At 37.5% G+C, this 24,473-nt stretch overlaps 1 long non-coding RNA gene across 1 annotated transcript; it reads right to left on the reverse strand.

The window, feature by feature from the left end:
- Positions 1 to 17,906: 17,906 nt before the first annotated feature.
- On the reverse strand, positions 17,907 to 21,794 carry LOC132636196 (uncharacterized). Its single transcript, XR_009581079.1, has 2 exons — positions 21,174 to 21,794; positions 17,907 to 18,221 (listed from the first exon to the last, which is right to left on the reverse strand). It is a non-coding gene; the product is annotated as an uncharacterized LOC132636196 (long non-coding RNA).
- Positions 21,795 to 24,473: the final 2,679 nt, after the last annotated feature.

A 24,473-nucleotide genomic window follows, 5' to 3' on the forward strand; every position in this document is an offset into this window, starting at 1 on the left:
ATATATATATTGTTTTCGTCTGCTCTGTTGTTGTTGTAAATCCGAACCTCGCAAGCTCGGATTTGGTAGTCTTCGAGGTTGATTGGAAACCCCGCACCCACTTCGCTGCACCCGAAGAAGGTAATCCTCTTTTGTTTACGTTTTGCATTTTAGGTTTATCTGTTCTATGTCAGTTTAATTTACGGCTCTACATGATTTATGCGTGAAGTTTAACATCTATAATGTTTAGAATGGTTTGGTTCCATGAGCAGTCATCATTTGATTAAGCAGGATTTGATATGTTGTATTAATCAGTGATATGTTTATAGACTAGTTCAGTCGGAGTGCTGTTAATCTAGATGTCTATTAAATACTAGTTAGTATTTTGCTTGAGTATTCTTGGGTTCTGCTTAATCATGCATTTTCGTATGATTCAGGCATGATTAAATCTCGGATTGTTCATATGCTTAGCAGTTTAAACCTAAGTCTGTATATGTGCGTAACTGTTGTTATTTGACTCTGATGTTGGATTATGAGTAGGTCCAATCAGTTTGTCAGCTTTGGATGCCTTATGTGTTATAATTCATCATTTTGTATGCTAGATGATTTAGTCATTCGAGTAGAAGCATGCTTCAAAATCTACTCGCCAGGAAATTCTTTCTTTAAGGGGTTCGTGAGGGGTTTAGATCTGACAAAGAGGTTGAAAAAGTTTCAATCAGTTGCATGAAGCCTTTACATATAAAATGGATCTGAAGTAGTATTTAAAACTCTAGTACGATTACTAAAGCTTGCATTCACCCAATCTGGTATAGAAAGTGCCTTGAGTTGCTTTATATAAAGAAAATATGCATTAGTCTCTTGACAAAGCATTCTATATCCATTCCTTTATGCCAATTTGAAGTTAAGCATACAAAATACCTCATAATCAAATGATCCACCAATGCCTGTGCACTTATTTAATTTCTTTTGCGGTATATGGTACATCAATGACAGTCTAAAGTATTATTTTGTTCCTATATGTTGTTTGAACTGTTCATATTTTTCCGTGATTCTTCAATAATTTATTTCAGGATAAAGTACGTCTTGCATATGGTATTAATGAGTGATGCATTTTTATACTTTCCTGATGTTAGTCTATAAGTCTAAATATGCTAATTGATATAATGTTGTGATTTGGATCGAACAAACTAAGTATGCTAATGCACTTGAATAATCATGACTTAGATACCATTTATAGCCTAAACAGTCTTAGATAAATATGATAGCGCTATTGACTCAACTGGTGTGATTAATCAAGTTTCCTCCAAACTTGTGTCATTTAAATTTATGTAAGAAAAAATGGGTTGAGGCCATATATGTATGCCACAGTATTGTACTTATGCTTATGTGTTAACTAGTATCTTTAGATTAATCTGAGTTTGGTTGCTAAAAGAAGTGGCATACAAAAAAAAATGATCTTTTAAGGGCTCAAGATCGGATTAAGTGTAGCTTGTTTGTTGAAATAATTTTTGAGGTTGAACTTTCTTTTTGGGTTGCTGCTTTGGCCATTCTACGGACTTATTTTGGCCAAGACTTTGCTGCAACGTTTTGGCCATTTTGCCACTGCTTTCTTTCCATTTACCGCTGCCCTTCAAGGGCAGATTGTTGGCCTAAATATTAATTAATTTGAGTTGAGTAATGCGACTAAGTTAAATGCTGCATTTTGAGACTGAAAGATGCCATCTTTGAATCCAAATGGCTGCACTTTTGAGCTGCTACTTGGCTGTTAATTTCGCTGTAAACAGCTGCTGAAATCTTGGTCATTTACACCTCGTTTTGGAGTGTTTCACTGAAGGTGTCTTGACTGAAATGTTACTACAGTTTTGAGCTGAAATATGTGGCATTTTGCGATAATAGTGAAGGCAAATAATTGCTGGTTTTGGCTTTGTGTTGTTGTAAAATTAATGTTAAATAGTTGTTGCATCTTAAGCTAAGTTGTAGCTGCACTTCGAAGAAAGCAAATGCCGCACCCTGAGCCGAATTGCTGAGGCATTTCAAGGCAAACAGGTGCTTCATTTTGAGCTGAAGTGCTGCTACGATATGTGGCAAATAGACGTTGCATTTGAGCTGCTATCTGATGAACTATTGCTGCACCTTAAAGGGTTAAATGTGTTGCATTTATGAGATACTTCATGGCGAATAGTTACTGCATTATTTGTCGATGATCTACTACATCCCTGAAATATTGTCATCCTGTTGCTACATGCTATGGCTATCTGTTGCTACTACTGATATTGTAATGTTTGCTGATTCGAGGCACTTCATGTTTGAAAAAACAAAATACATACTGTCCATTTATGACCAAGTCACTACCTTGTCAAGGATGGTATTGGATGGGCTGTTGTTGCTTCGCTGAAAATATGCCGCTGCTACGCTTTAATATTAAACTGATTTGAACACCTAAAACTTGCGTAAAAAGAGAGAGGGGCTGCTATACTCAAATTCGGGTGCAATTAATATGCTAAATTATTTTTGCCTTATATGTTATTTTTTACATTTGATTCTTTTATCTAGCTTTTAATAATTAGGGTTATATAGACTTCTCTTTCCTTGTTGAGAATTGTTTCTAATCCTTTTCCTTTCGTTTTTATGCATGACCATCGCATGCGAGTCCTTCGGACTCGTCTTCTTCCGCATTTGGCGTTGGGCTAAAAGCCCAACATAATCTCCTTGGGTCATCTTCCATGTCCAGCAACGTCCGCAGCAGCATATAAATTATTATTGGGCCAAAATCCAACAGCAGCCCCAATTGCAGCAGTTCTTTTTAAAAAAATGGGCTGAGCCCATTTAAATTATCTACTCTTCTATTCATTTTGTGCATTTCACTTGTATTATGCAACTAACCTTTTTGTTTGTTTTTGTTTTCTTAGTTTAGATAAATCCCAATGAATTAGTAGGTTTAGTTTTAGCAACGGGTAGTTAGTTTAAGAAAGACTAACAATCAATTCCATAAGTTTATTCTCTTCTTTTTATGTTAAAACTATTTATAACGTCTAATATTATTTTATTTGGAATAATTGATTTGCAAAAATAGCATGACTATATTTCGAGTTAAGAGAATCATATTTCATTTTTATCCTAAACATTTCAAAACGTCATTAATATGCAGGTATAAACTCAAGTATATTTTATAAATAACTCTTTCCTACATATTTCTAGGTAAATTATCATATTTCCTACAAGTTTTATCTTGAATGACATTTACTATACCTTCATATAAGGTTTTAGTAACCTTTTAAGTTTTATTTTAAAATCCTCTTTTATGCAAATTATCTTTTTATAAGTTTTATTGCTAAATCGCATTTTATTTAAAGCCTTAGTAATATTTACAAGTTTTATTTAAAATGGCATTCAAAGTCCTCTTTTATACAAATTCTCACCTTCATTAATTAACCTAAGTTTGGTCGGATAACCGTAAGTTAACGGATCTTAAAGGATGCCTAACCCCTTCCCTTTAGGATAATATAGAGCCCTTACTTAGAATCACACTGGTTAAGCAGACTATTAATTGAGGTTCAGTTTTAACTTTGCCTTAGTTAAACTCTAGGTGTCCTAATTCACCGTTAAATTAATTAGGTGGCGACTCCTTAAAACGAAATAAATAGGAATCACCAAAATGTCATACTCCTAATTCAGCCCGGTTAAAATGGGGTGTGACATAAACCATTCATTTATTCAAGGGTTCGCAACTTCTAGGGTTCTATCTTTTCATTCACCATTAAATACCCTTTAACTAATCATAGAACCTGACAATATGATGGAATGAACAAAATGAAGGGTTGAGACTTACCTTTCAAGAGTATTTTAGCCCTAGCCGTAGAATTTCGCCACAGGAGATCTTGAAAACTGTTTTGGAGTTGTGTGGGGAATGGGTTCAGAATAAACAATATAAAACGCTGATTCTGCCTCCCGTCAACCGCTATAGCGATCAATGTCTCGATGCAGTGATCTTGCTGTAGTGGTTCTATTTTTTCCGATTCGAATTTGTACTTGCCTCATTTAAAAAGGAAAGTGTCCCGGGGAAGTACGGTTGTCAATCGTACCAGAAAAAATATACTTCTATGTGGATGGTACTCTAAATGAATATTGTTTAGAGTAGCCACCTAAATTTTAGGAAATTAGGAAAATCGATTCGAAAAGGATTCATTTAAAACGGTTAATTTTTTAAAAGAATCCTAGTCTAACCAAAGTATGGGTAAGGGTTCTGGTGATCCCCCAGGGAAGGTATTAGGCACCCCGGTATTAAAGATTCGTAAAATACGGTTGACCTACGGGTTCTAATAGTATGCCTTTGTAGATATAAATTGTTTATAGTGAAAAAATTGTTTCGGTTTATATTTCCGCAACAAAAAGTTAGTCATTCATGCAAAATATATCACATTTCGAAGAACAAAAGTGGTAGAGTTTTGCCCAAAATTGGGTGTTGGGTTTCAGACTCGAATACCTAGGTTAACTCCCGAAGGCCTTTAACCTAGGTAGAACACTACGTAAGCCCACCCGAGTTTTAGGAAAAGGTTTTTAGTCTTTAAGTTTTATAAAAATCATTTTTTAGACATACTATTATTATCCATTTTAACCATATTTTATATTTTTAGATTTTAGTCATTTTAGTCCAAATCAATTTTTTAATGGTCCATGTCCACATTTTGTCCAAAACGGTCCAAGATGTCCACAGGTCCAAAATTGTTTTGTCATAAAATTGATTAAGTCCATTCTTTTGTCCAAAATCATGGTTTTATTTATTAATGAAATATCCATTTACATAAATAAATATTAGTCCCCAAAAAATTGTTTTGCACGAGAATGTTTGTAAAAAATCAGTTTTTATACTTACGAAAAACAATTTTGGCAACTCTAATACGCGATAATTTTAAAGGGTTCCAATAAACCACATTTAATTATTTTTAAACAAGTAAATAGTAAAGAGGTAAGGAGTTGGGCCGACCATGCCCAACAGAGAAAATGCATAGGTAATTTTCCCGCTCTAAATTGTGCTCCAATGCTTTAGTCCATCCATGATTGGGGTCAACTCGATCTAAGAAGGTTAATGGGTCTCGTTGAACCCACTAACGAATATGGTAATCACAACAAATGGGTATACATTATATTAGTATTTGACTAAGGACATTAATTAAATTACAAAGCCAAAAATTAAATTACAACCGGTTTGGGCTAGGCCCATGATTGCTTAATAAATGGGGAGGGGATAGTTTGTGCAAAAAGGAAGCTAACAGCTTAATAAATCAGTAAAAGAGATAGGCAAGCCCAAGTTAGGCCCAACTGCAAATTAGCCACGAATCTTTCTAAGTGTCAGAGCTGTGATATACGCGGTATATCACATGATATACTATCACAATGGAGAGCAAAACCTAATGAAGGGCATACCTTCCATATACGCCTGATATACACTATATACTCCCTCGATACTCAACCCTCATATACCACATTTAAGCCACTCACAAAATTCTCAAGCTTCCCAGTAATGTCAAAGACTTTTTCCAGGTTCATACTACTCAAGATTTGGCTAACAATCAAGGCAAGTAGGCAATCAAGGTCACAGTTTCAAAATAGCTAGTTCAAGCAAGAATGTCAAGTGACAATTCAGCTAGCACAAGAAAGGAACAAGCAATTCAAACCAAGACAAGTATACATGAACCAGTGTTTAAAACACTAGTGCAAAGAGCAGTTTTAAAATCAAATTGTAATTCCAGGAACATGAACAGTTTTGACAAGAGTAAGACAACACATGACATGGCATTGATAAGATTCTTAAAGTTTCCAGTTTTAAAGCTATGAACACAGATTCCACAAATCCAGTCACAGACAAAATCTATAATTCAAGTTAGTTTATTCAAAGGATGCTAACATGTAAAAAGATGCAACTAGAGTCTCTAAATTCAAGTCAATGCCAAGCAGGATACCAAAAGTGTCAAGTTCCACAAGGTTTTTTTTACAGATTCAAAAGAAAAATTGGATTTGCAGGTCTCAATCTATTTTAACTTTTCATCAAACTAGTGGAAACAATTAACAACTATACACATGGTTTTGGGAGTTAATTAGGTGACAAATACCTCACACAGATTTCAAACAATTTCAAACAGGGATCAAAGTAAAAGAAGACAACAATTCTTGATGGAAAACTATGTCTAAAAGTCATGGAGGAGTTATGTTTAATAACACAACAATGTGCATCAAAGGTGAAAGGAATAGAACTGTACAATCTTCCTATTGGTCAAGTATATCAATTCAACCAAAATTCAAAAAGAGAGTTTTAAAAGCAGTGTCACAGAGATTTCAAGGCAAGATCACACACTAGGCGAAATTTGAAAATAGCCACATTAGACAGCAAACGGAAAAAGCATTTTTCATATTTCAAAAAAAAAAAAAAAACTTGCAGTTTCCTCTTTAAACTTTCACAATCCATTTTTAGAGAAAAACAAGTCTTAAACCTTGTACTTAGCCTCTTTGCAGTCATATTTCAAACAAGTTTCCAGAATTCTAAATGTCACAAAGAAGCAGGCAATAGGGAGAGGTGAGGCGGGTAGACACACAAATGATCTAACTAATGCGCACACACAGAGTCTCCTCTTCTTTTCAAGTCAATTTTTAGTTTTCAAAACCAAATGCAATGCCTTTTTAAGCTAACAGAGATACTTTATGGTTTTATAAAGAGAATCCAAGTAAATGAGAAGCTGTATCTCCACAGAATCCACTAAACACTACATATAATGCCAAATAATTTTTCTGGTCAAGAACCAGTTTTTCAGACTAAGTTTTGAAACTATGAAGAAACTTCATACAAGTATAAGGTCAAAATAAGCAGTCAAATGAGTTCAAACACACACAGTTTCACAAAAGAGATTAAAGACCCTACTTTTGACAGTTTTAGTAACTTGCTACTCAAATAACTTAGTGATCAATAGTATACAAAACATGTTTCATGATCTTAACTTCAATAGCTAATTCAGGTTCCATTTCAACACTTAACAATAATCATAAGGAAACGGTGTAACAACCCGTTTGGTCATTATAGCGCTTTTGACACTTTCACCACTTCCGAGCATTGATTGACTCACTTTTGACCCGAGGTTGACTTTTGGGCAAACGAACATTTTCTGGAGTTTCGTCAAATCCAAGTCCTGATGATTGTTTAGAACCTGTATGTATGATTGGTTTGGTTCCCAATCCATTTTGGTGCATCTTAGGAATTTGGATAGGAAATGAGAAGTAGGCACCGGTGGTTGACTCGGTCAACGAGACCTGCGTTGGAAATTTTGAGACTACAAGTGCGTTCATAGCGTATTTTGTATGGGTTTAGGTGGTCGGGTTGTGAGCAGATGGCCTCGAGAATAACTCGAAATTTCAATTGAGGACTTAGAAAATTTATGAAAATCTGGTGTCTGGTGCCCGCAACTGCAGCACCAGATCCACCCAGCGGCATCACTATGGCGGTGTGATGGCCGCTGGGGTGGTCATGAGTGAAATAGGCTGCACCGCTGCAGTAGTGTCCCAGCCGCCGTAGCGGTACTCCCTCTGCCGTGGCGGTCACGGGCAGTGATATTTCATTTAATGTGACTTAAATAAGTCTTAGACCCTCATTATATCATTTCTCGATATTGGAGCTTAGGAAAGCTGTTCTTGAAGGCAAATTGAGGATATTCTTGGAGGTAAAACATTGTCCAATCCTTTACTCTTCCTTAATCACAATCATCTTAGAATTCCCCCTTCCCTGTTACAATCCTTAGAATTGGAATTTGAAGAAGGGTTTTGGGAGATTTTCCCTTACCAGATCGGATCTACCTCTCTGACTCGTGGCTGATCGACTCCTCAGCTTCTACATGAGTTTTCCACGGTGAGCATGACGTCTGCTGACCTCGAAGACTCTTCTATTGCTTATGTCTTACTTTTCATTCAAGACATGATTTGAGACTATTTATGTATTATTATTCAAACCTTAGTATTCAGATTTAGATGCTCTTGTATGACCAGACCAAATACTGGGGTGGATTCATTTACTTCCACATTTATCTATATTATATTATATTGTGAGACTTACGTCATTTTACTTCTTCCGCTATTATTTTATTGATTGTGAACATTGAGTTAAGGGTTCGCCTACCGAGGTGAAAAAGGTAGGTGCCCGCATGACCTAAGCTAAAACGGGTCGTGACAAGTTGGTATCAGAGCATTAGGTTACCCGGTCTTTAATACAAGAGCGTGTCTAGTATAGTCCCGTGGATCGGTACGATGAGCTCCGTACTTATCTGCGGGAAGCTATGGGACATTAAGAATATCTCACTTTCTTTCTTTCCATCCTGCTACTTTATTCAAATTGGTATCTGGAAAGACCAACTTAGTATCTGACTCTTACCTCATCCCTCACAGATGGTGAGAATTCGTGACACGCCAGTATGGAGGATGTACATGAGATTGACCGCACCGATTTTCGCGGGCGCACCAGACGAGGATGCCTATAAGTTCATCGTGATCACGCATGAGCTACTCCATGTAGGAGGGATCACGGATACCCTCGGAGTTAGGTATGTTACCTTTAGATTCAGTGGTGGCGCGAGGTCATGGTGGAGAGACTACCTTGCTAGCAGGAGAGCGTGTGTGCACCTACTTACTTGGGAGCAGTTCTATGGGGTGTTTCTGGAGAGATACGTGCCACGTTCTCAGAGGGATGAGCGCCAGGGTCAGTTCCTCGCTCTACGTTAGGAGGGTATGCTAGTCGCTACCTACGCGCTATCCTTCTCCTACTTGGCTCGTTACTCTTACCCTTTGATTCCGACGGAGGCCGGTAGGATTCAGTGGTTCATTAGCTGGTTGGATGGTCCTCTTCAGCTGCCTTGAGTTCAGCTTGAGGCAGCGGACACTTCATTCCAGGCCATTGTTGACTGTGCAGTGAGAGTTGAGGCCGCGAGTACGAGAGCAGCCAGGCCTCCGGGTGGAGATCCTTGATGGGGTGATGGCACGTATTAATTCTGTTTGAGGTCAGTCTGTTCCGTGTTATTTGATCCTAGATCCACTTATTTCGTATGTATTTGCATTTCATGCTGTTGGTTGGGATTTACCCTGTGGTAGCATAAATATACATGTTCATGTGTCTACTTTGGTCGGAGATTCTGTGGTTGTTGATCGAGTCTACCTGTCTTGTTTAGTTACTTTTATGGGGTATGACACCTGGGTAGATTTGATGATTCTGGGTATGGTGGACTTTGATAGTATATTGGGTATGTCCTGAATTTATCCTTATCATGCGATCTTAGACTGTTACGCCAAGACAATCACTTTAGCCATGCCAGGCATGCCTAGGCTTGAGTGGAGAGGTACTCCTAGTCCCCCTCCGAAGAAGATCGTTTCCTTCCTTCGGGCGAAGAAGTTAGTAAGTAAGGGGTGTTTAGCGTATTTGGCACATGTTCGTGATACGACTGTTGCATCTCCACCCCTTGAGTCTATTCCTATTGTGAGCGAGTTCACGGAGGTGTTTCCGTCAGACTTGCTGGGTATGCCACCCGATCGCGATATCAATTTTCGTATTGATGTGGACCTGGGCACTCGCCCTATTTTCATCCCACCATATCGGATGGCACCTGCCCAGTTGAGAGAGCTTAAGGAACAATTGCAAGATTTATTGATCAAGGGGTTCATTAGATCGAGCGTCTTCCCTTGAGGTGCTCCAGTGTTATTTGTGAAGAAGAAAGATAGGACCATGAGGATGTGCATTGATTATCGCCTGTTGAACAAGGTCACTATCCGGAACAATTGCCCTATGCCTCGTATTGATGATCTATTTGACCAGCTTCAGGGTGCTTCGGCGTTTTCTAAGATTGATTTGCATTCCGGCTATCACCAGTTGAATATTAGGGCAGAAGATATTCCAAAGACAACATTTTTGACGAGATATGGCCACTATGAGTTTCTAGTGATGTCTTTCGGGCTTACTAATGCCTCAGCTGCATTTATGACCTTGATGAATGGCATCTTTAGGTCGTTCCTTGATTCTTTTGTGATTGTGTTTATTGATGACATCTTGGTGTATTCCAAGAGTAGAGTGCAGCATGAGAGCCATCTTCGTACCGTCCTTGGGTTGTTGAAGAAACATAGTTTGTTTGCTAAATTTTCTAAGTGTGAGTTCTAGTTAGAATCTGTAGTTTTCTTGGGCCATGTGGTGTCCAAGAAGGGGATTATGGTTGATCCACAAAAGATTGAGGCTGTGAGGGGTTGGGCGAGGCCCGCTACAGTTACCGAGATTCGTAGTTTTGTGGTTTGGGCCAGTTATTACCATCGTTTTATGAAGGGTTTTGCTGTCATTGCTTCGTCCTTGACCAGATTGACTCAAAAGGATGTTCCCTTCCAGTGGACGAATGACTTTGAGGAGAGCTTTGAAAAGATCAAGCTTCTTTTGACCACAGCCCAGATCCTAGCCTTACCTGTGGAGGGCAAGAACTTCGCGGTCTATTGTGATGCTTCCCGTATGGGTTTAGGTGCGGTGTTGATGCAGGAGGGTAGAGTGCTAGCTTATGCTTCCCTTCAGTTGAAAGTTCACGAGAGGAATTACCGTAACCATGATTTGGAGTTGTTGGCTGTAGTCTTCGCTTTGAAGCTTTGGAGGCATTACTTGTATGGTGTCCATTGTGAGGTTTTTACCGATCGCCGTAACCTTCCGCATGTGTTTACTCAGAGAGATCTTAATTCTAGGCAGCGCCAATGGATTGAGCTCCTGAAGGATTATGACATCTCTATTATGTATTACCCTAGTAAGGCAATATGTTGGATGATGCCTTGAGTCGCAAGGTAGTGAGTATGGGGAGTTTAGCTCGATTGGTTGTTTCTGAGCGTCCGTTGGCCATGGAGGTTCAGACTCTGGCTAACAGTTTCATCCGTCTCAACATCTCAACCCCGGGCAGGATTTTGGCTTATATAGAGGAGAGATCATCGTTATCGGATCAGATCAAGGCTCATCAGTTTGAGGATTCTCTGTTGAGCAAGATCCGAGATACGGTGTCAAAAGGGGAGGCCAAGGAGGCCGTGATCGATTCTGAGGGCATTTTGAGGATGAGGGGACGCGTATTTCCCTACTTTCCTTCTTTACTTGATCGAGGACGAGCAACGGTTCAATTGGTATCTGATGCAACGACCCATTTGGTCATTATAGCTTTTTTGGCACTTTCGCCACTTTCGAGCATTGATTGACCCACTTTTGACCCGAGGTTGACTTTTGGGCAAACGGACCTTTTTCAAAGTTTCATCAACTCCGAGAGGTCTAGATGATTGTTTAGAACCTGTATGTATGATTGGTTCAGTTCCCAATGCATTTTGGTGCATCTCGGGACTTTGGATGGGAAATGAGAAGTAGGCACTGGTGGTTGACTCGGTCAACGAGACCTTCGTTGGAAATTTTGAGACCACGAGTGCGTTCGTAGCGTATTTTTTTATGGGTTTAGGTGGTCGGGTTATGAGCAGATGACCTTGGGAATAACCGGGAATTTCGATTGAGGACTTAGAAAATTTATAGAAATCTGGTGTCTGGTGGACGCAATGGCGGTAACAAAGCCGCCCCAGCGGCACCGCCGCGGTGTGATGGCAGCTGGGGCGGTCATGAGTGAAATAGGCTGCACCGCTGCAGCGGTGTCCCAGCCGTCGTAGCGGCACCGCTGTAGTGGTACTCCTTCCGCCGTGGCGGTCACAGGCAGTGATATTTCATTTAATGTGACTTAAATAAGTCTTAGACCCTCATTATATCATATCTCGATATTGGAGCTTGGGAAAGCTATGCTTGGAGACAAATTGAGGATTTCTTAGAGGTAAAACTTTGTCCAATCCTTTACTCTTCCTTAATTACAATCATATTTGAATTCCCCCTTCCCTTTTACAATTCCTTGGAGTTAGAATTTGAAGAAGGGTTTCGGGAGGTTTTCCCTTAGAGTCCTATATGATAAATTGATGATGTTGATGATAAAATTTGATGAATCTAAGCTTAGTAATCATATATCTTTCACTTTTAACGTTGAATTTCGGATTTGGAGAATTAGGGTTCGTATCCAATTTGGGGGTTTTCACTTGAAATCAGATTTACACCAATTCTTGAGCTAGCTCAACAATTAATGGTTGGGTTGTGATCATCTAGGACTTAATTTGGTATTTTACCCGCGAATATCCCGTTTCCCCTTTGTGGGCCCGTTTCCCTAATTTTTAGGGTTAAAATGGACCTGATTGAATATTAGTATCATTCTCCATGATTTCTAACCTAGAATTCGATTATGCTTAGACTACTTTGGTTCTGAGCTTCAGAGGAAGGGCAAGGCGATAGAGTGACTTGTTGGTGTTGCGGTTCAGCAGTCCAGGTAGGTTATGTACCTTTGGTGAGACTTCGTATGGTGAATCACATATTTAGATTATTATGTCGGAGACAGCATGTGAACCTTCGGGTGTGAAGTTGGGATGGATATTGCCTTAGGTAGGGCCCTGATGTGTGTTGGGACTAGCCACCCCGTTATTTGTGTTTGGTTGTTTAATTGTGTTGGCTTGATGCCATGTGTAGTTGGTAGATAACGAATGTCGCTTGTTTTTCTGATTCGGATAGGATTGACATAACCGTTGTTGGTATTTGTACTTTGATATATTATTAGCGTACCCACTGTTGGTACTTGAGATTATTGATACATTATTGGCGTATCTACTGTTGATACTTGCTTTATATATGTTGGCATACCCACTGTTGGTATTGTGATGTGATGCATTGTTAGCATACCCCGTTGAGGTACTTATGATATTAAGTTTGCTTGTTGATGATTGACATATGCATTGCATGCATTCCTTCTATTTATCATGCATGGCCGATATCCGGTGAGGATCCGGTATCGTTGATTAAGTGGAACTGATATTTGATAAGCTCTTGTTCTTGAGTGATTGTGAAAAGGCCGATGTTCGAAGATCCATTCCGGAATCATTGTTGATATGAAACTGGCACTTGATAAACTCATTTACTTGAGTGATTGTGAGGAGGCCGATGTGCGAGGTTCAATTCCGGAATCATTGATTTGTGAAACTGATATTTGACAGACTCTTTGAGTGATTGTGAAGAGGCCGATGCCCGATGGTTATATTCGGGCATCGTTGTTGCATGGCCGATTCCGATATTATTCCGGAATCATTGTTAGTGCATGGGCTATGTGGGTCCCCTTGGGTGGTGCCGGTGAGACTCCCTCTATGAGCAATTAGCAGTGTCTCATTTGTCTGTTGGGTAAAGATCCGAGACGGGTGACACTTAGACTTCGCGAGTCACGCAGGGTTGTGCTACCGAGACGTCGATATTTCCGTCCGGAGTACATCTGTACACCTCATTTGCATGGCATGACATCGCATTCATACCATTATTGCACTGCATTGCATTGTGACTTGAGTGAGATGTTGTGATGACTGGATTGTGGTGATTGTGTTATGATGATCAGATTGTGATGATTTCTCCGTGGTGGTTGGTTCGGATCGGATGTACTCAGACTTATTATATTGTGGTTTAGATGATTACATAGGTGATGATGGATACTTGGTTATGATTATATTGTCTCATGTCGGTTGGGTTATTTTCTTATCTGCTTTATTTTCTGAATTGTGGCAACTATGCTTAGTCGGCCGATGATGCCTACCAGTACTGCTGTTTGTACTGACCAGTACTTGCTGCATTCCTTTATGAATGCAGAGTACCAGATCAGATCTACCTCTCTGACTCGTGGCTGATCGACTCCTCAACTCTACATGAGTTTTCCAGGGTGAGCATGACGTCCGCTGACCTTGAAGACTCTTCTATTGCTCATGTCTTACTTTTCTTTCAAGACATGATTTGAGACTATTTATGTATTATTATTCAGATTTAGATGCTCTTGTATGACCAGACCAGATACTGGGGTGGATTCATTTACTTCCGCACTTATCTATATTATATTATATTATATTATATTATATTATATTATATTATATTATATTATATTATATTATATTATATTATATTGTGAGACTTCCATGATTTTACTTCTTCCGCTATTATTTTATTGATTGTGAACATTGAGTTAAGGGTTCGCCTACCGAGGTGGAAAAAGTAGGTGCCCGCATGACCTAGGCTAAAACGGGTCGTGACAAACAGTCTTTGCACAGGAAAGGATTTCACTGAGTTTTATGTTTTCAGACTTGGAAAAATAAGCAAAGCTGCAAGTTGTCGCACAATTTCCAATCACATTTTTGCTACTCTAGAGTCATATAGGTCCATTTCTTATGATTTTTAGTCTTAAGAGCCTTGTTCAGCAAATAACAAACTTCAGTTTTAGACAAATAAGTTCAAGACAGTGTCAAGTTACAAGCTACTGCCAATTTCAATGCACAAAAGTGTGTTCCGAACCAAATGGATCACAATGATCCTAAACAATTCCTTAATAAACACAGTTTAGTCTAAAAGTAACTTTTGAGGCAAGTTCACTCATTATAGATCACATAGCCAAACAATTTTCCACAAAATTGCACTGGTTCTCAGAAAATCTAAGGAGAGAACTCAGAAAGGGTACATTATTCTATTCTAGGGTCATAAAGGTTTATAGAACTGAACACATACTAGATCACACAAAAACATGGTGGGCAAATGCACACTTTCAGACTGTTGTAAGCAAGGAGAGACAAAATTGAAACTCAGCAAAGATATTACACATTTTGAAGTTATTTTCCACTTAAGGTATCTAGTTATTCAATTTCCAGAAAAAAAAAACCAAGTGTTTTGAAGTCTATGATTAGCAAAGTAATTTAAAGAGAAACTAAGCTATGAAGACAAACAGTTCTGCACACTTAGAACACACAAAGAAGGGGAAAACAACCTTTACAAATTTTGAAGTTGCATATCAACTATGATACTGATTTGAACCTTTTATACTTACTTGTAGAAAACATGATTCATTTTTTAATCTTGTTATAACTTAGGTGATTCTAAACAAAGCAAGTACCAAAACAAAAGCATTTCTGGCCTATTTTATCACTTGAGCTTTTCAAAAGTTTCAGATAAGAACAAATACAACTCTGATAAGACTATAGTTTAGCAAAATAGGTTCCAATTTTATGATTAGCACCACTCAGTTAATTCCAGGGTCTCAAAACTCTACGAACCATACTCAATACTAATATCAACCTAATAACACTTAGGTCCTAACTAAGTTAAAAAATAACAAGATTATGACACAGAAAACATATTCAGTGATTTCAAAGGCTAAAACAGTGTCAAGATAACACTTCATACTCTCAATCAACACAAAAGACCATAAGAGACACGACAACAAATTCTTATTCTAGGATATCAATAAAACAGTAATCTAGGACAAAAACAGACCCTATATTCTATCTAAAGCTATTTCCAAAGCAAGAATCCTTCAAAACACCTCATGTCATCACTCAAAACCATACTATAACTCAGAATCCATAAGTTCAAACTTCCATAGTCTAGAAAACTAATAGAACAGTAAATATAGAGGTTCCAAATAACTCTTTTTAAATCAAATAGCCATTTTTTAATTCTGAACTATATTAAACAACACTAAAAGCATTCAAACAATCCCATTATCTCATTTAACACACCTAAACAGTTTCAAAAGTCAAATAGCACAACATGATTCAAACAATATAAATGGCAATATAAATTAAAAAAGAAAGAAAGAATAAAATAGGCTTAAAATGGTAGTATTACCATTTTGTAGGGCAACCTGAAGATCAAAATGGGGATTGAGTCTTCAAACTTCAAACAACAACAACCAAGCACCCTTAAACAACCCTTAACTCTTAGATTTTTCCAAAAATAGTAGTATTTTTATACGGTCTTGTAGTATATTGATATGATTATAGTGTATATTAAGTTATATTATATTTGTATAGGTATTTAGGGGGTAGTATATTAATATATGTAAAGCTAGTGTAGAAACTTAGTGAGAATTTCAACATTAGCCGTGGGAGAAAATAAAAATTGGGATCCCTTTTTTTAGTCATGAACACTAGATATTTATAGGACAATAGTGAGAACCCTAAAGACGAAAATAGAAACTTCTAGGTTCTCCCTCCAAACAGATTCCCCCTCCCCCCCCCCCCCCCCCCCCAATTCTAAAAATATCCCAAATAATTTTAAAATCAGATAGGACAAAGGAATTTTTCAAAATTGTACCAATTCGTACTATTTTCAATCACAATTTCAGATAAATCCCATAATACAACTAAGAATCCAACTAATTATACCCAAAAAATTCCAATAAAATCAGAAAAATCTAGGATAGTACGCCTTGTCACAAATAAAACAAGTTCACCTCATCCTAATGGTACAATAGTACCAAAATCGTACAAAACCAGATAGAATCCCCAAAACATGGTACTCAAATTATGGGAAATTACCCTAGGTCCCTCATTTAGTGAACATAGCGCACAAGTTGGCTAAGGGCTCAAGGCCCCGCCCATGGCAACTATGTACATGAGAAAACCCGAGCAACATCCCAAAACAAATCAATTTCGACCAACAAATGAAAAATTATATGAAATTGAACCCGACAATCGTGATAAGTCACGACTGGGCATGAAAGCCCTCTAAAATCCGATGAAAAATGGCTATAAATCATCGCGAATTAGACTCCAATGGCGGAACCCAAGGTTTCGCCTGAAATCGCCTCAAACAGAGGTGAGGGGTGTGTTGTTTTGAGAAATAAAGAAATGGGGGTTGAAATGTTTATTTGATAAACTTTCACCCCCTTTTTTATATAAATATCCCCCCCCCCCCCTTCCTCTTTTATAAAAATTCAAATAATCCCCTTTCTAATTTAAAATATATTAAGCCCAATATTATAAACACCTATATTACTAAGTAGAAATAATTATTTAGGCTAATTAAAATTCCAAACTCGCAAATTTAAAAATTAGCTTCAAAACAAGCCTAATATTGACATAGTTTCGGGTAATATTTAAAAATGTGAAAAATGCAATAAAATGAGCTGTAATTGATACGTTGTTTAAGTTAGCAATTTTCCCGAACTAGACGGAGCAGGATGAGAATAAATAGCTCGTATTTCTTATATTTGTCAGTTTTTCTTCAGGAAATAATAATTAGACGTCATTTTTGTAATTTTCTCGGAATTTTGAATTTTAGAATTGAAAGGAAATATCCTTACTCCGCCTTTGGCTCGAGAATTTTGAAAACTTAAAATACGTAACTTATGAGGTGAAAATTAGGTGTCTACACTCACTATAGCGGGAAACCTTCCGCTATGACGAACCTCATTAATTCCCCGACTGCCCGCGGAGGCGAGCCTCGCCCCGATACAACCGACCCCGCTACAGCGGTCCCACACCCGCTGCATTAGTCTATTTTGACCAGTTGCTCGGGTTGTTTCCACTAGTTTTCACCCAAAAATCCCAACACCAATCCGACGCCCTACAGACGCAAACAAAACTTGCACATACTCATAAAAACACGGTACAGACTCACCCGCGACCTCGAAATTCCCAACGGAGGTCTAGTTTTCTAAGTCACCCCCATAACGATCTAGCGGGTAGTTACATTGACGTTTCTGAAATCTGGACCTTTGGAGAAAGACACGCAATAAATCTAAGGGATGTGGTCTCCTTTAGGGCCTCGCAGTTGGTTCAATCAGCTTTCATACTCTTAAGAAAATATTACAGCCCAAAATTTTGAGAATTTGCAAGAAATTTCTTGAAGGTGTCCCAATTAAACAGTTCTGAGTTTGAACATGCTTTTAAAAAATAAACTCAGTTCGTAAGTAAAACTTGTTAACTTAAAACACATGGGATTCAGGATCAACTGGTAAAAAAGTGATAAAATCTGAAGTTTGACTAATTTCAGGGATTATGAAACAGTATTCTCATTTGGGGATCCATCTAAGTTAAATAAGAGAAAACAAGTAAAGTGTAAGTGTGATTATGCAATAATTGTACAATAGTAACAATACATGAATTGAAACTAAATCAAGGCAGATTCAAGCCTCAACCCAAATCTATTATTGTGAGAATTTTGGCCCAATCCCCTTTTCTGTTCGTCTAAAGAGGGATTCGGTTGTTGGTCTTCATGCTCAAGCTTAGGCCTGCTCTCCCCTTTTTTCTGTTCAGTTGGCTAAGGAGGTGGGCTCGACTCTCTGGAAACACATAATTATGCAATGGTGAAAGGTCCAAGCGACCTAGTTAAGGTAGTACATGCACCAAAAATTAAGAAAATTAATTAGTGAGAGAACTAAGGGTATTTATATCAAACTCAACACTTAGTTTAACACATAAAGTACTTGACTGATACAGAACCATAAATGTTAGTTCCATACAATTAGGGTTCGATAAACTAAGTACATATAAATCTTGTAAAGGACTATACATCTCTTCAATAGAGATTCCAAAGACCTGATTAAAATCAGACTGTGTTGAAAACATTATATTGGAGAACCATGATTGTACCGAACTAGTGAATCACACACTTTAAAGAAAAGCAAGCAAAGTTTAACTCAAGTGAGCCTCAATAACAAAATGAGACAATCAAAATTTAAACAAAAGGAGATCTTTTAAGTATGTGACAAGCTAAAACTTAACAAATAAACAATCAAACTGCATTTAGAAGGAAAGTAGAGAGTGTAGCGGGTCGTATTTTTTTCGATTCGTATTTGCACTTGCCTCATTTGAAAAGGAAAGTGTCCCGGGGAAGTACGGTTGTCAATCGTACCAGGAAAATAGCTTCTATTTCTCTTTTCAAACAACATCTTAATCTCAAACCTAGCAGCAACCCATACAGATGTTAATCAATTCCTTAGTTTCAATCAACAGAGATTCAAACAACAGGCTCAATTACTTTGAAGGAGGACTAGGGACAGAAACAAGAACCACTTCATGATAGACCAGTAGTAACATCATCCAACATAAGAGAAAGGGAAATCACAACACCACATTCATGAAACTTTTCGACCACATATTAAAGATGTATACATAAGATTCAATTCTCACTGCTTATCCTATGTATTTTAATTAAAGAGAGGTAGTTAAGAATACTTAGACATTTTGAATAAAAATGATCCTTCAGCCAAACTTCCACAAATTATTATATCAAACTATCATGCTACACAAATCATTCTTCAGCATATGAGTACAAACAGATAAGTTCAGACCAAGTTCTCATAAGTATGCAGATCCACATTTACAAGTTCAACACTATTTGGAGTCAACAACATACAAAACACCTATGTCATTTTGACTCTTTTTCTCTTAAAATAGATATCTAGATGGCCAGGCCTAGTTCTCGTCAAGATATGACATGTGAACCAATGTAGGGGGCACATATTATCACATTTAGACAGAATAGGGATACAGGCACGTTTTGTTCTAGAGATAAGTCACATTTTATCCTTGTCAAGCACCCTTGGCATACACTTAAAACTAAATAAAATCACATGAGTTTATGCTAGTGTTAATAGCTACATGACATTCACACAAGCCCAATGGAGTCAACATATTAAGCTAAGAAGGGACAAACTCAATGATGCATGTGTGGATAATTGGTTTGATGCAAATATAATGAGACAAAAACCATAGTCGTTTTTAAATCCTCAGTTTTAACTTCCCAGTAAGCATATAAGTAATATGAGAAATAAAGGCCAGATGCACATTAACAACCAAAGCAGTCTCATTCATGGTTAGGTGATTATCTCATAAACTAAAAAATGAACATATTCCAGGTTTAAAATAAATGTGTAATCACTCCCTAATGTATCAGACAGTAGCAATAGTCCACCAAATAGAGGGTTCAAGGTATTTATGAACTTCTTGGTTAGTCAAAGCATATTTGATATTTGGGACATGTTCTCAGCAGTTTTTAAAAAGATTAATGTAATATGAGAGTTACTTAACTATTGACTAGGCATTTAGGAATTCCTCTTAGTATTCAAAACAACTAGTTAAAACAGAAAGAAGCATAGATTTGAAAGATGTGATCATGGAAGGTCCATGTCAAAGCCCCATTTTATTTCTATTCTTAATATACTCACACATAATCAACAAGCAAAAGGGAGGATGGGTTTTAAAGCCATTTTCATCACTGTTTGTAATCATGTGAGCAATAGCTAACTAGAAGAGAAAGAATTCACAACATAGCATTCAGGTAATTCTTAATCAGCATATCAATAGTGCAAATAAGGTTTCAGCTTTCTCTTTCTCAGCCTATGTGTTTCAACCAAATAAGGACAATTTGAAAAAGCTTGAGCAATACTATAGGACTATATCTTCCCTAGCCAAGCAACTCACAATATTATCTTATGTTTGTTTAAGAACAAACCGAATCATTTGAATCCTTAAGCAGCAACCTCATTACAACAAGATTAGAGTTAACTATTATCAGACTACCAAGTCTATTTGAAAATGATAATAATTTTTAAAAAAGGGTTTTACCAGACTATGATTCCAGTTAAAAACAGTGTTTTACTAGGAGAAATGGTATCCCCTTTAGGCAGAACCTCAACAGGACCCAAAATCATATTAAATTTGAGAGTTTTCCCTCTTCAACAAACAGTATCAAGTATCGGAAACTTCAACTAGAACACGAGCTAATAAACAGATACAAGACCACTCTACTGTTGGTGAAAATAACCTTCCTGGATTACAAGCAATATCTCAACCTCTTTGAGTTGTCAAACTTAGGCTAACTCATGAGAAAGACATAAGAAAAGGCTAGAGCATTAGGCAGTATTCAACTCTCAAGTCTAAATTCAATGTTAGAAAAAACATGTTGGAATTTCACACCAATACACTTCAGAATCAGCAGCTTAAAACATATTGACAATCTATAGCACCTCATATCAAACTAGTACAGACCCCTGATCCTTGAAACATGAAAATAAACATTATGATTCACTGTCTAGGGGGTTCAAGAAATCATAGAAGCTAACACTCACATCTGAAATTAACATGTTAGTTACCAGAACATTGGAACATGAAGGACAAAAATGATTCAAATGAAAAACACCACAACCTTCACATATTAAGCTACATGGTTTAAATTAAAACAGATTACGCAACACACATAGAAAAAGCCTCTATAATAGTATGTAAATTTAGAATTTTAAAGAAAATAGAGATAGAAGGGATTCGCGAATTACCTTTTTGTCGAGCAGCGACGGGGGCGACTGGAGTTGATGAACCGCCTTTCACCCGAGTCGTATTCCAACGAGCGGAAACGACTTCTAAAAATTATATTTGAGCGAGAACATCCTCGAAATTCAACGGGTTAACCGGATTTCTAAGTTTTCTTACTCTTAGGGTTATGAAAAACCCACGTAACGGTATAAGAACCAATTTTCTGGTCTCAAAGCCATTTTTCCTCTCTTTTCAATATGAAGGGAATGGGTTCCCAAAAATGTTCAAACTTGTGTAAACCAACGATGTGGGATTTTTACTTGACTGAAATTCCTTTAAGAATTTGAATTCCAAACTGGACAGCTGTGAAGAAGTACAAATTCGTACCAAAAATGTACAGACAACCACTAAAAACGTAAAAATCTTTTGAGTCATAGCCAAAAATGGAGGAAGACAGCTGGAAATTCGATGGATTTTTTTTTGGTTTGAAAGGCTTAGGGTTTGTTTGATTACTGGCTGTTGTTGAAGAAAAAATGGAAATGGGTCGTTTTTCTACTGTTCTGATTGAGAAGGGGTCGTTTTGTTCGCTGTTGTTGTGGAAAGAAGAAGAAAAAGGGTGTCGTTTGGCTGTGTGGATCAAGGGTTTTTTTGGGGGGGGGGGGGGGGGGGTTAGAGGGTTAAGTGAAATATTGAAACTTAAGCTCCCCCATTTAAAAAAAATGTAGTATACTCTTTACATAGTTTCAAACCGACGTATTAACTTAAAACTCCCTCGTAAAATAATATTCTTAAGCTCCCCCATTTAAAAAAAAATGTAGTATACTCTTTACATAGTTTCAAACCGACGTATTAACTTAAAACTCCCTCGTAAAATAATATTTGTAAGTAAAATTCGCAAATCGTAGTTTTAAAAATACGAGCTTTAAAATGAGCTGATATTGGCATAGTTCCAGATAGTTTTTAAGGATGTGAAAAATGCGGTAAAAAATGAACCGCAATTCGTATGTCGTTTCAATTGTTGAATTTCCTGAATTTAGACGGAGCGGGAAATGCATTTTTTTGACTTATATTTATGAAAATAAATAACTCGTAATTTCTTGTAATTGTCAATTTCCACAGAATAATAATTAAACGTCAATTTTTGCAATTTTCTCGGGATTTTGAAATTTTAAAAGGCATCCTTACTCCGTCTTGGACTCGGGAAATTGAAAATTAAAATACACATTTTATGAGGTGAAAATTAGGTGTCAACAGAGAGTAAAGTCAATTTGTATCTATCATGAAAGGTGTGGACACCTCAAACACCTATCATATCCTGCCCTTTTTACCATGGTCCAGGCTTTAGATGTTGCTTACCATAATTTGGCAGTTCAAGAGTATTACAAGGATCCAGTTATGACAGATATAATGCAAAGTCAAATACACAATATAACCTTCAAGGAGTAGAACTTTAACAGAATAAGAGGCTTACAACTTAGGCCCAAACTTATCTAGAAATGCTTTGAGTTTTGCTTTGAGTTTTACCCTCTAAACCAATCATGGAAAAAGAGAGGCAGATGGTGAGATTAAACTATCTTAACTCCAACTTACACATGTTAAACTCTAATATTGCATGACCCAAAAAACAGAAAGTAGTAGAATAAGGAGGTTCATTATTTGACATTTACTCCTGACATACAACAACAACATCATATCCAGTATAATCCCACAAGTGGGGTCTGGGGAGGGTAAGATGTACACATCTATCTTTGGAATAGAGAGGCTATTTTCGATAGACCATCAGCTCAAAAGAAATGTAACCGATACAGAAACTTAAGAAAAGAAAAAGGGACGACAAAAATAGCAAAAGTACAAAAATGCAGTAATGTCACGACCGAACCGGAGGGCCGCGACGGGCACCCGGTGCTAGCCCACCCAGGCACCTCTTAACATACCTTTACATTTACATCTAGGTGAGCCACATATTAAATCATACTTTTTCCATTGGGCAACCATACATATATACATATCGCCATTAATAGCAATGTACACAAGCCGACGAGGCTAACAAAATAACATCCAAAAACATAGGCCGACAAGGACAAATACATCTAACCATATACACGTGTCTATGAGCCTCTAAGGAGAGTATGCCATATCATATAGGCAGGACAGGACCCCGCTATGCCCATAAATATATACACAAAAGAATCAATACCAAAAGCTATAGCTCCGAATGAAATGGAGCTCCGCTATGTAGTCCCTGAGAAATATAGCTATGGATCAAGCCTGTCTCCTTGGCCACCTGTGGGCATGACGCAACGTCCACAAATAAAAGGACGTCAGTACGAAAAATGTACTGAGTATGTAAAGCATGATCAATATCATTATGAAAGCATAATAGGCAACCTCGAAATAGCATAGGATGAGAGATAGTAATATCATCGTCATAAGCACTTACTTGTTTCTCATAGGGGCTTTCCATTTCTAACGCGTAATTGTGTACATACATCCATATCCATATCCGTACTCATTTACATTTCGTATTCGTAGTCGTATTCATATACATATTCTTATTCGTGTTCGTATCATATTCGTATTCATACTCATATCTATATCATATATATATCCATATCATATACATAACATTTACATAGCATACCCGACCACGAAGGTTCGGTGTTTCACGTACCCGACCATGGCTAGGCTCGGTTATCATACATACCTGGCCAACCAAGGCTCAGGGTTCACATACCTGGCCTTACCAAGGCTTCAGGGTTATCCGTACCCAACTGCAGAGGTGCGCGCGCGTTACATAAATATATATTCTACCCGGCCATATAAGCTCGGGGTTCCATAATAGTCATACATAGACACATATACATAATAGCTCATAAGAATCTTTAGCATCATTACTATTATCATCGTCATCATTATTATCATCACCATTAACGTCAATCATTACATCTATCTTTATAGGATTACTCGTCATATGGGGAATCTAGTACAATCGTATCATATTGAGAATCATGAGCTTAGTAGCTTTTGAAGATAAAATCATTTGGAGGACATCATAGGCCCATAGAAGAATAGATATTTGGTCAAAGAACCATGCCTTATGAAAGAAGGGTTAGCCTTACATACCTTTCCGTTCAACTATTTTATCACTTGCACGTTCTCCTTCAATGCTCACGTTTCTACCTTCATTAGAGTTATACTATCATTAGAAAGTCGATAGCTTAACATACATGACTAAAGCTTAGAGAGAAGTGGACAACATCTCCTTTATTTATAATACTTCCTCTATATCATACATCAACTCCCAAACATCAATAATACATTCA

This window comes from Lycium barbarum, chromosome 4 (genome assembly GCF_019175385.1).
Source record: "Lycium barbarum isolate Lr01 chromosome 4, ASM1917538v2, whole genome shotgun sequence".
NCBI lineage: Eukaryota > Viridiplantae > Streptophyta > Magnoliopsida > Solanales > Solanaceae > Lycium > Lycium barbarum.